The sequence below is a fragment of the Aphelocoma coerulescens genome, chromosome 3 (genome assembly GCF_041296385.1).
Source record: "Aphelocoma coerulescens isolate FSJ_1873_10779 chromosome 3, UR_Acoe_1.0, whole genome shotgun sequence".
Lineage (NCBI taxonomy): Eukaryota > Metazoa > Chordata > Aves > Passeriformes > Corvidae > Aphelocoma > Aphelocoma coerulescens.
In genome coordinates, this window is record NC_091016.1 from 98693932 (window position 1) to 98703500 (window position 9569).

General features: G+C 39.6%; 1 long non-coding RNA gene across 1 annotated transcript; it reads left to right on the forward strand.

Annotated features, from left to right (window-relative positions):
• The first annotated feature begins 2160 nt into the window (after positions 1 to 2160).
• LOC138107688 (uncharacterized) lies at positions 2161 to 8759 on the forward strand. Its single transcript, XR_011149660.1, has 3 exons — positions 2161 to 2227; positions 4632 to 4731; positions 8675 to 8759. It is a non-coding gene; the product is annotated as an uncharacterized lncRNA (long non-coding RNA).
• Positions 8760 to 9569: the final 810 nt, after the last annotated feature.

Consider the following 9569-nt stretch of genomic DNA (forward strand, 5'->3'; position numbering starts at 1 on the left):
CACGGGAGAAGTATGATCTTCTGCTTTAGGGGTAATGGGATCATACAGATGCTCCTGAAGAGCGTCACTGATTATAAAGGATCCACGGAGAGCTTCTATCACTAGTCCATCCCTTAGCTTATCACAGATCTCGTCCCAGAAACACTCCTGAGAATATCCAGGAGGTTTGATATCAAAAAGTAAGTCTCGAGAAATATAGGGGAACTCTTTGAAAAGCCAGATAAAAAAGTGTTCAAGATCTCCCGGTTCCAATACTTTTTTGTTTTGTTGTTCAAGGATCCCTTTTACTTCTAGATACATTTTTTTCTGTGGCTCAGAGAGCCCCATTTCCCACGATTCTTCCATAGTCCAGATATGCAATAGCAAAACAAAACCAAGGAGAAGAATCCAAAGTTTCCAGGGTTTACTCACACAAATCAGTCACGGGGATCGTTCTGCTCACAATGTCCACCATATGTTACAGTGGGGATACTGCAACACGCCTATATCAAACCAGGAGTCCCGTGGAAAAGAAATATATACGGACGGATTCTTGCTAGATGTTTCAGAGATGTTTATTTCCCCAGCCGCATGGCCGGGCTCTGCTGAGGGACTCTTACAGTCGGGGCCCGAGCTGCTTTGCCCGCGCAGGGGAACACAAACCAACCAATGGGGAACGAGGCTGAGCAGGGCAGGGAAACCCCGTGCCTCCCTCAGGGCTACAGGGCGCGGGGGAGGGACCCCAACAGGGCCCCAGAGCACTCCAGGTGGGGTCTCATGAAAGCAGACTTGAGAGAGAGAAACACCTCCCCTGGCCTGCTGGCCATGCTGCTTTTGATGCAGCTGTTTGGTTTTCTGGCCTGCAAGTGTAGGGTTGTGTTGAGCTTCCCACCAGCAATCCTTCTTGTGGTGCTTTTGTACACAAATGTTCTTTTATGTAATTCAGCCCACACCATTTCTGCTAAAAGAGTCACAGGAGCCATCCCACCACGTCTCTGTGGTACTAATAAAATCACAGCCCTGCAGGCATGTGCACATCCCTAACTCTTCTCATTTATTCCCCACACTATGTACATTGGTGCAGAGGCATTTAAGTGGGGTGCCCTATGAAGCTGACTTACTGGTTGTATACTACAGTCAGAGGTTGCACAGAAAAGAAATAAGAAACTCCTGATATTAATAAAGCATTTTTAAATCTCTGTAAGCAGACTGTGTATTTATATCTTTGTTGGCAAAGTGGGAGTACTTTTGACATTGAGCTACATCATGACTGCTTTTTCTATGTTTTCCTGTGCCAGCTTTCATTCCATAACACAGAAGAATTACAAGGACGACTTCTATAAACTTGAAAGCTGTCTAACATTCTGGAAGGTAGCTTTCACAATGCCAGCATGTTAAAGGCATTATAAAAATTTGTGGTTCCATATATAACTAAACAGTTCCTGGGCTACTGAAGTCTTTTTGATCAATACCAATAACAGTCATTAAATAAACATCATGCAGAGTAGTGAAATAACTTTTTTCTAGAAAAGTTAGAAGCCCTGACTATAATTAACATCTAGGGTGTATCAGCTCTTACGAAAGAATATTCCATATCCCATAAGTTGTATTTCCTATTTAGCATTTGCATCATTACCAGTCTTGTTTATAATGTGAAGTGGGAGTTTTTCCACGGAAAGTGAATGCCTGAGAGAGAGATAAATTTAAGTAATATTTTTCACAAGTAGTTTATTAATAAAAACAACAATTTGTCTGAAACTAGTAGCAAACATGATTTAGTGAATTTAGTCTTAGATTTCAGTGGAACAAGAAATGAAGTAAATTTTAAAGAAAAAATGTAAAAAGAGAAATGGATAAATATAAAATATTTACTTGTCAAAACTGAAGAATATACAAAATAGGATTCAACAGGAATCTGTCCTGCAGTCTAGTGTTCATTGTTTTCTCTAATCACAGCTAATGAAACAGGCATACTGTCTTTGAAAACATTAAACTTTGGTTTTGGTTGTTGTTGTTGTTTTTAGTTTTGCTACTTGTGTCAGGGAGCAAGATAAAAAGAAAAAAAGGGTGTTGCCAACAACATTCTGGGAAAAATATGTACTTGAGCAAGAGCAAATGCAGGACACTACACTGAGACAAGGATGCGAAGTGCCTCAGTTTTTGCTTGTTCAGAGAGGAGTCTGGGTTGTGTTCATTTCACCTGCTCAGCAATTTCACTGAAGAGGCAGATCAGGAAATATTAACAAGGGTAAGCCTGTAAGAACAAAAACCCAATCATTTTGCTCAATTAAATTCTTCTCAGGATTTGATAATGAGGTGACACACTTCAAACACATTCAGGTTTATTGGAGAAAGTCCTGGGGACCAAAGCAAATGAATACATCTAGCTAGGACCTATTTACTAGGAATAACTGAATTATTGTGTGCAGCTCAGAAAGGGGAGACAGACTATAGGTTTTACTAATGGTTTCCAGGCATGTAAAAGATGTAGCTAAGGAGCAGAATAATATCTTTTCTTCCTGTCCATTGCAGTTAGAACATAACAGCAGGTTTTCATCAAGGAAGATTTAGATTAGACAGTCTGGAATATGTCAGTGTTAAAGAGAATGAACCTAGAACGAGGGAGATGTCCGTGGAAAGTGGCATTGTTTTGATAAGGGACTCCAAAGGGTAATTTAGGATATATTGAGATAGTATATCCTGATGCATGGTACCTTCATAGTGTTTACAGGTATAATAGGATGGCTCATTTTCCTTGTTTGCTGGGTCTCATGTTGCTGTGTGATCATTGAACTGACTCTTAGACTGTGGTCTTAGCTGAGTTTATAGGAAGGGAAAATACTTTATGTATTTTAGGAGATAAAAAATTAGCTAAATCACATTATTTTTAATGGAAAAAATCTATCAATAATGAATGTATGCCAGAAGAAAACAGACCAGAAGACACAGACTAACAAAGCAGCCAGAAAAACTGGTGTACAGCTACAGCTAGATATATCATGTAATGGAACACTAGGGACACAGGGAAAATGCACTGAAACACCATACTATCATTGATCAGGTAAATTTTATGTTGAATATATGCAATGAAAAATGAAGGTACCTCATACCCCTGCTACACAACATGACTTGATCTCTTTTGTGATGTAGGATCAGAAAAATAATACAAAAGCTACAGACACCTCCATACAGTAGCTTATTTTCAATTTGGAAATGCTATGTTTCTAACCAGACTTCAGGTTTCATGAGATGTGAAAAGAGAATTGAATTTATTAGCTAATATGTCTTCAGCATGTCAAGGTGATGATACCACGTACGTAGGTGAATATTCAAATTTTATTCTTTCAGGCTCCAGCCAGAGGGCAGCAGTGCACCGTGCAGTGTTCCTCTGGGATCTCAAACTGTCATGCTGTGCTGAAAAACACCCCATTAAAATCCACCCCATATATTTCATATATGTACTTATAATATTTTTTTAAAAAGATAGTGCGGCAGCTGAAAACTAATGCATATCTTTGTCATTTGTTTAGCTAAGCTTAATTATCTGTTGAATTTGCATGGCCTCTTCAGTAAAGGAACAGAGATCCAAAATAATGGTTTTCATTCTTGATAACAGCATTTAAATATTAATCTAGTAAAAGGCTTGTATCTACATTCACGTGTGTGTATCATCTTTAGGTGTATCATCTTTAATAACATTGCAACAAAAGTACAAGTCACTTAATGGCAGTATTCCATTTTTGTAATTTAATGTAGGCCATCACTGGAATTTCTTTCATGTTTCCATCTTACTCAAACACTTTGGGAAGTCTGCTTGCTTATAGGGACTTTCATTTTACCTATACTGTTGTGTTATTTTTTTCCTGTCTGCTGGAGGAAAATTTTAAATGCATAGAGAATAAACACACCCTAGATATACCTATTGTAACCACCTTTCTCTTTCTGAGCAGTAACATAACTTTACCCAGAATCTGAATTATTGAAATTTAGATACACATTCTAGATATCTGTCAGCACGTGGGATAGCCATTTTTCAGTGGTTCTGACTATATATATCTATATGGCTTTGCTCTGCAAGCCTGCTACCACAACTCACATTTTTCAATATTGAATTTCTTCACAAAGTTGCAGTATTCCAGTCTTAGCAATCCTTTTCCTCCAAAGCTTTCTTTGCAACACCTTCATGGCTTTTTGGTTTAGCTTGTTTGGTTTTTTTAACTAAAGAGCTCAATTATGTTCAAAAGTCTTCAAATGCTTGAAATAAAAATTGATCCTGCAAGGTTGTTGCAGAGCATTAATTTAGCTGCTCTGAAACTCTCCTGTTTTAACACATTTGAATATACCATCTGTGGAAAATCAACAGATGTGATCCCAGGGAATGGCAGTAAAGGAAGTAAAGAGGAGAGGAACTATTTGCAAGCAATTCCACTAAATATGTGTTAGTCTTGAGCAGTGGGAGAAAGATGTGCAGAGGACTGAGCAGGTGAGAATGCTTTCACTGTAATTCATCACCTGAGAAAAAAGACCAGCTCCTGGATGAAGAATGACTGGTTGAAGTTGAGAAATCACTTGGATGAGTTTGCAACTACAGACCAATTTTTTTTGATTGAAGGTATACAATAACAATTGTTCAATTTAATCTGTGATTTCAGAGTGCTTTTTGATTTCTTTGCTGATGCTAAGCTCTCATCATAACAACATCCACAAAGAGAGCCTCCTATCATCTCACACTGGCTATGATGTTCTATCCTGGTAAGTGTTATGTCCTTAGTTTTTTGCTTTTGTTGTTGTTTCATTTTGGGTTTCTTGTTTTGCTGTTACCACTTACAGAATCACAGCTAATACTGACACTGTTTTGTGCCTCTTCCATACACACTCTACATGGACTTTCTGTAGAATATTAAATTGAATTCAAGGCTATTGGGCTCAAACTCACCCCAGAGAATTTTAGGCACTTTAGTGGCACACTTCAGTTAGGGTCTTAGCTCCCATGCACCTCTGGCTGTTGCTTGTTGCCACAGATAGAAATTGCCAAAGGGCAAAAAAATATTACATTCTTTTTTGTACTGTATTGTTTAATTCTCAAAATTAAGGCTGATGACAATTATACTGAAATTTGCTTTCTTAGATACTGTACAACAGTGCACTGGGTCTGGTTGGGATGGAGTAGATTTCCTTCACAAGAGCCCATATGGTGCCGTGTTTTGGATTTGTGAGTAAAACAGTGTTGGTTACCCATCAGTGTTTTAACTACTGCTGAGCAGGGTTTACATAGCATCAAGGTTTTCTCTGTTTCTCACTCTGCATGGCCAGCAAGTAGGCTGGGCTTGACAAGAAGTTGGGAGGGCACAGAGCTGCAACAGCTGGCCCAAGTTGACAAAAGTGATATCATAGACAATATTACATGATCAGCAATAAATCTGGATTTATTATTTATTATTATTACGGAGCCTTTTCAAAATAGTCATGGCTTGGAGACTGGCTGCACACTGATCTCCTTGTGGGAGGTGGTGAGTGATTTTCTTTACATCACTTGAGTTTTTTTCCTTGTACATGTTTAATTGTCTTTACTCACAAATTCTTCCTGTGTTTGCACTTCCAATTCTCTCCACCATCCTGATGGAAGGGTGGGTGAGTGACCGGCTGTGGGGTTGCTTAGCTGCTGACTGCAGTCAACTTCCTACAAACTGTCACTTGAACACTTGTGCCCCTGGCCTAAGAAAAACCTAGGTGAAAGTGCATAAGATAAAAATCTTGGAGTTTTTGGAGAGGGGAGTAATTGATTTTTAGTGTTGGTGATACTAGGATTTTTGTGGAAAAGGTGAACGAACAAATCATGTTTTATGACACCTTGTTAGTGTCTGGATCAGAAGCAAGTGTGCTTTAATCCAGATTCCATGTTCTTACACCTGTTTTTTATATTTAAGTATTGCATTGGCTTCAGATACTTTGCCATATGGTAGCATCAGTGGATTGTTAAAGTCCAGCCTTATCCTCCAGCGGGACTCAGTGAGCACATCATTCGAGGGTCACAGCAGAATTGCACAGTGAAATCGTCTGTGCCCCCTGTAAATCAGAGCATTTCACACCAGAGCTACAGTCACAGCTGCACGATATTGGAAGTGAGCAAGAAGAACCTCACAATGAAGCTACATCATACGGTTCTGTATATTGCACAGCAAATCAATATAAATTTACAACAGAATTACATGCTAAGCGTCTCTGTAATATGTGCTAAATCATGGAGATTCACGATAAGGTTCACCTTTAAGCTCCCATGTAACATAAAATAGATCACTAAGTTATAGCAAGGCCCAGCAAGCACCTTGCTTTACTTGGGCTATTATTACTACTGCTGTAGTGATATGGGGGTATCTGTCATTGACAGGAAGACTTAAATAAAATGGTAAATCAGTTTGACTTTGAGGATGTACATGGAATGTGGCCACCTCTTACTGATTCAGATTTGTGCTTCCTTTGGGATGCTCACAAATCTGCTTAGAAATGTGGTAGCTTTACAACACACAGGGACATATTAACAAAAGATTTTTAAACATCAAAGGGCCGTGAGGTGGTCTCTTTAGCACGGGTATTCTGCACATTGCTCCACCACTGCTGACCTGCTGAACTTGCTTGACAGTGAGGATGAACTAATCCTAGGGCTCTGTAGGTTGCTGTAACAGCATATGCATTTAAGTAAATAGTTGAAAGTAACTTTCAGTTCTCCTGTGGGGATACTTTACCATTCCATGAAGTCTTCACTAGACACCAGGAAAACAGCATTAACAGGAGACTCTGTGAAACATCAGTTTAAAACTTACCTTAGTTTTGTTTTGACGAATAGCTTCAGATCAGTCACATTTTCTTGTGACTAATATTTTCTAATGTTTTCATTGAAAACTTAGGGCAGTGCTCTTAAGGATATACGCACACAGAACTGTTTGCACTCTAATTTTAGTGTGCTGAGGGTTGGAAGGGGAAAGGGAACATTCATGTACGGGCATCAATAAAACCATAAGAAGAATGAGAAAGAAAAGCGGATGCTGATTGTGGAAAAGCAAAAGAAAACAGAGATCATATGGCTGCTTCAGGCAAAAGGCTTCATCCTTCATCCAACTAAATACTTGGCCATGACCCATCAACAAAGAAGTAGTTGTGAAGGATGCCTCTAGAGGCAGTTTCCAAGTGGAAGTTATTTTGGAGATAGCTTACAAAGCTACTTTGTAAACAACTAACCTATCAGGGTTATTATGTTGATGGAGCTTCCCCACTCAGAGCATATTTTTGACCTTGAAGTACACATGACCAACAGTGTCAAATGGTATCATTGCACTGACACATCAAATATTAGTTAAAGAAGCCACATAGAGACCAGTGGTCACTCAGTTAATTGTTGGCTTCTCTGGAGTTGTTGCACATTTAAGCGATGAATTAATCTGACATTTTAAAGAGTGTCTGGTTCCAAGCACTCAAAGCTCTGGAAGAGTCACTGCATGCCATAGGACCGATGTGTGATCTCTCCTAACTCACCAAAGAGCCAAAAAAGGCTGGTACTACAATGGCATCCAGCAGATAGCAGTTTTCCATCTGCTCGACTGCTGCTTCAGCTGAGTACTGCTGGATCTGAGAAGCCTGAAGATCCTTGCTCTGTCCCATGAGTGTTACAGTTGAAATGCTGCTGTCATCCCCTTGCCTCTGTGCTTGACTCCAGAAATGACAATGTAACCTATCATTTGGATCAGGGCTCAGCCAAAGTCCCTTTCAGTGTCCACTGATCTATACATTGTTTATTGCTTTCTTGTGAAGGAATAAAAGTGATTAATATATTCCTAAAATTTAGAAACTGTACAGGTCATTTCTGGGAGCCCATGGGTAGCCTTTGTCATGGCCAGACTTTTGGATGCCAGCAACATCACTGTGCTGTCATTTTGCTTGCTGTACCATTAAAACCAAATGCTCAGTACTGATTTCAGAAGGAGCTGTGTGGAATGATGAGGGAAATGCCAATGTCATCTTGTATCATTTTAATTAATTCTTGAGATGCCACAGAGCATCAGAGGATCACTTTTGTGGATCTGGGTTATTTGCTCAGAGGAAAATACATGGTTGAAAAGTCTGCACTATCCACCTTGCTGCTTTCATGAACAGAAATGTATGTTATCACCTGTTAGGCTGCTTGCAGTGGGACAGATATTTCCATTGATCCCGTCAGAACCAACCATGCAGCTCATACTGCTTGTGTACTGCATTATGCACCTTCACAAATGACAAAAAAAAGGTCTGTTTTGTCTTGTTGAAGCCAGTTAATTAATCACACAGTATCTTCCTTGCATTTTCTTGCAACCACTGTTCTGTGACACCAGAGGATGTGTCTCTCTGGGTGCACTGTGTGAGCTGGAAACCTGTTCCTTCATAAAATCATGACCTTGTGGAAATGACATTGGAAGAGGTATTGAAATATTGGCTTTGTCAAAGATGATCCCAAAGGCAAATTCTTCTAACATTTTCTGTCTTTCCACACATCCTCAGTATGGCACTTTCTGAAGCTGATCAAAGACTAGACACAAAATTAGCTTGTGTGAGCACCAGAATCTGTATGTTATGCCACAAAAGCTCTTCTGTATACACAGAAACACAGAGAAGTAATGGTGCATGGAGGAAAATCCAAATAATGCCCTGTTCTGGGTCCTTCTAGGGCTATCCAGGATTCATCAGCTCACCACGAGCCTATCTCACAACCCCAGAGGGGCAGAGAACCCCATGGCATACTGGAACACAAGGACTCAGAGGAATGGACACTCTGCCTGGCCCCCTCTCAGGACTGTTCCAGGAGTATGTATGAGGTGCATATTTGTGTTCTGTGTGTATGTGCCTACTGGGTGTCTCTGCTCAGCCTCTTTTGGGCTACTGGATCCAGCACAGTATAGCTTCCCCACACATCATACACATAATTTGTTTTAAAAATGAGGTTGGACAGATTCTTCCTACAGAGCCATACACAGGATAAATGCCCACAAACTCAGAGCAAAATAAATGAAAGAAAAGTCCATTCAGCTTGCTTCTGTCACATCACATCTTATTCAAAGGGCAAAACATATTTCAATAATAAAATTTAAATTTGATTTAAATTTGGGAAACTCCAAACAGCACACATACAAGCTGACAGTCAAATATTGGCACCATCTTAATTTTGTCTCATCCAGTAGATGACTATCCCAGCAGTCCTGTGCAAACTGCCACCATGTCAATCCAGCAAATTTCACGATACAGCACACAATTCCTGAAGCAATGAAACATTCCCAAAAGATCCAATGAAATTTGTTTCTTAGGTGAGACATCTAATGAAAAGACAATACAGTTGGGTAATTTGCTGTTTTTACTGACCAGATTTCAGTGTTTGAGGGAGCAGACTCACATATTTGATGGCATCCACATTTGTATCCAGCTTCGTTTTCCTGGTGGCTACAAGTATACTTCCAAGAGTGATGAACACAGAAGAGGCTTTTATTTTAAAGATTCTTGGATAAGAGAAGAAAAATTAGTCTGAGGTTTAACTCTGAAGTGTTTCTTGCTGACTTTCAAACTTAAAG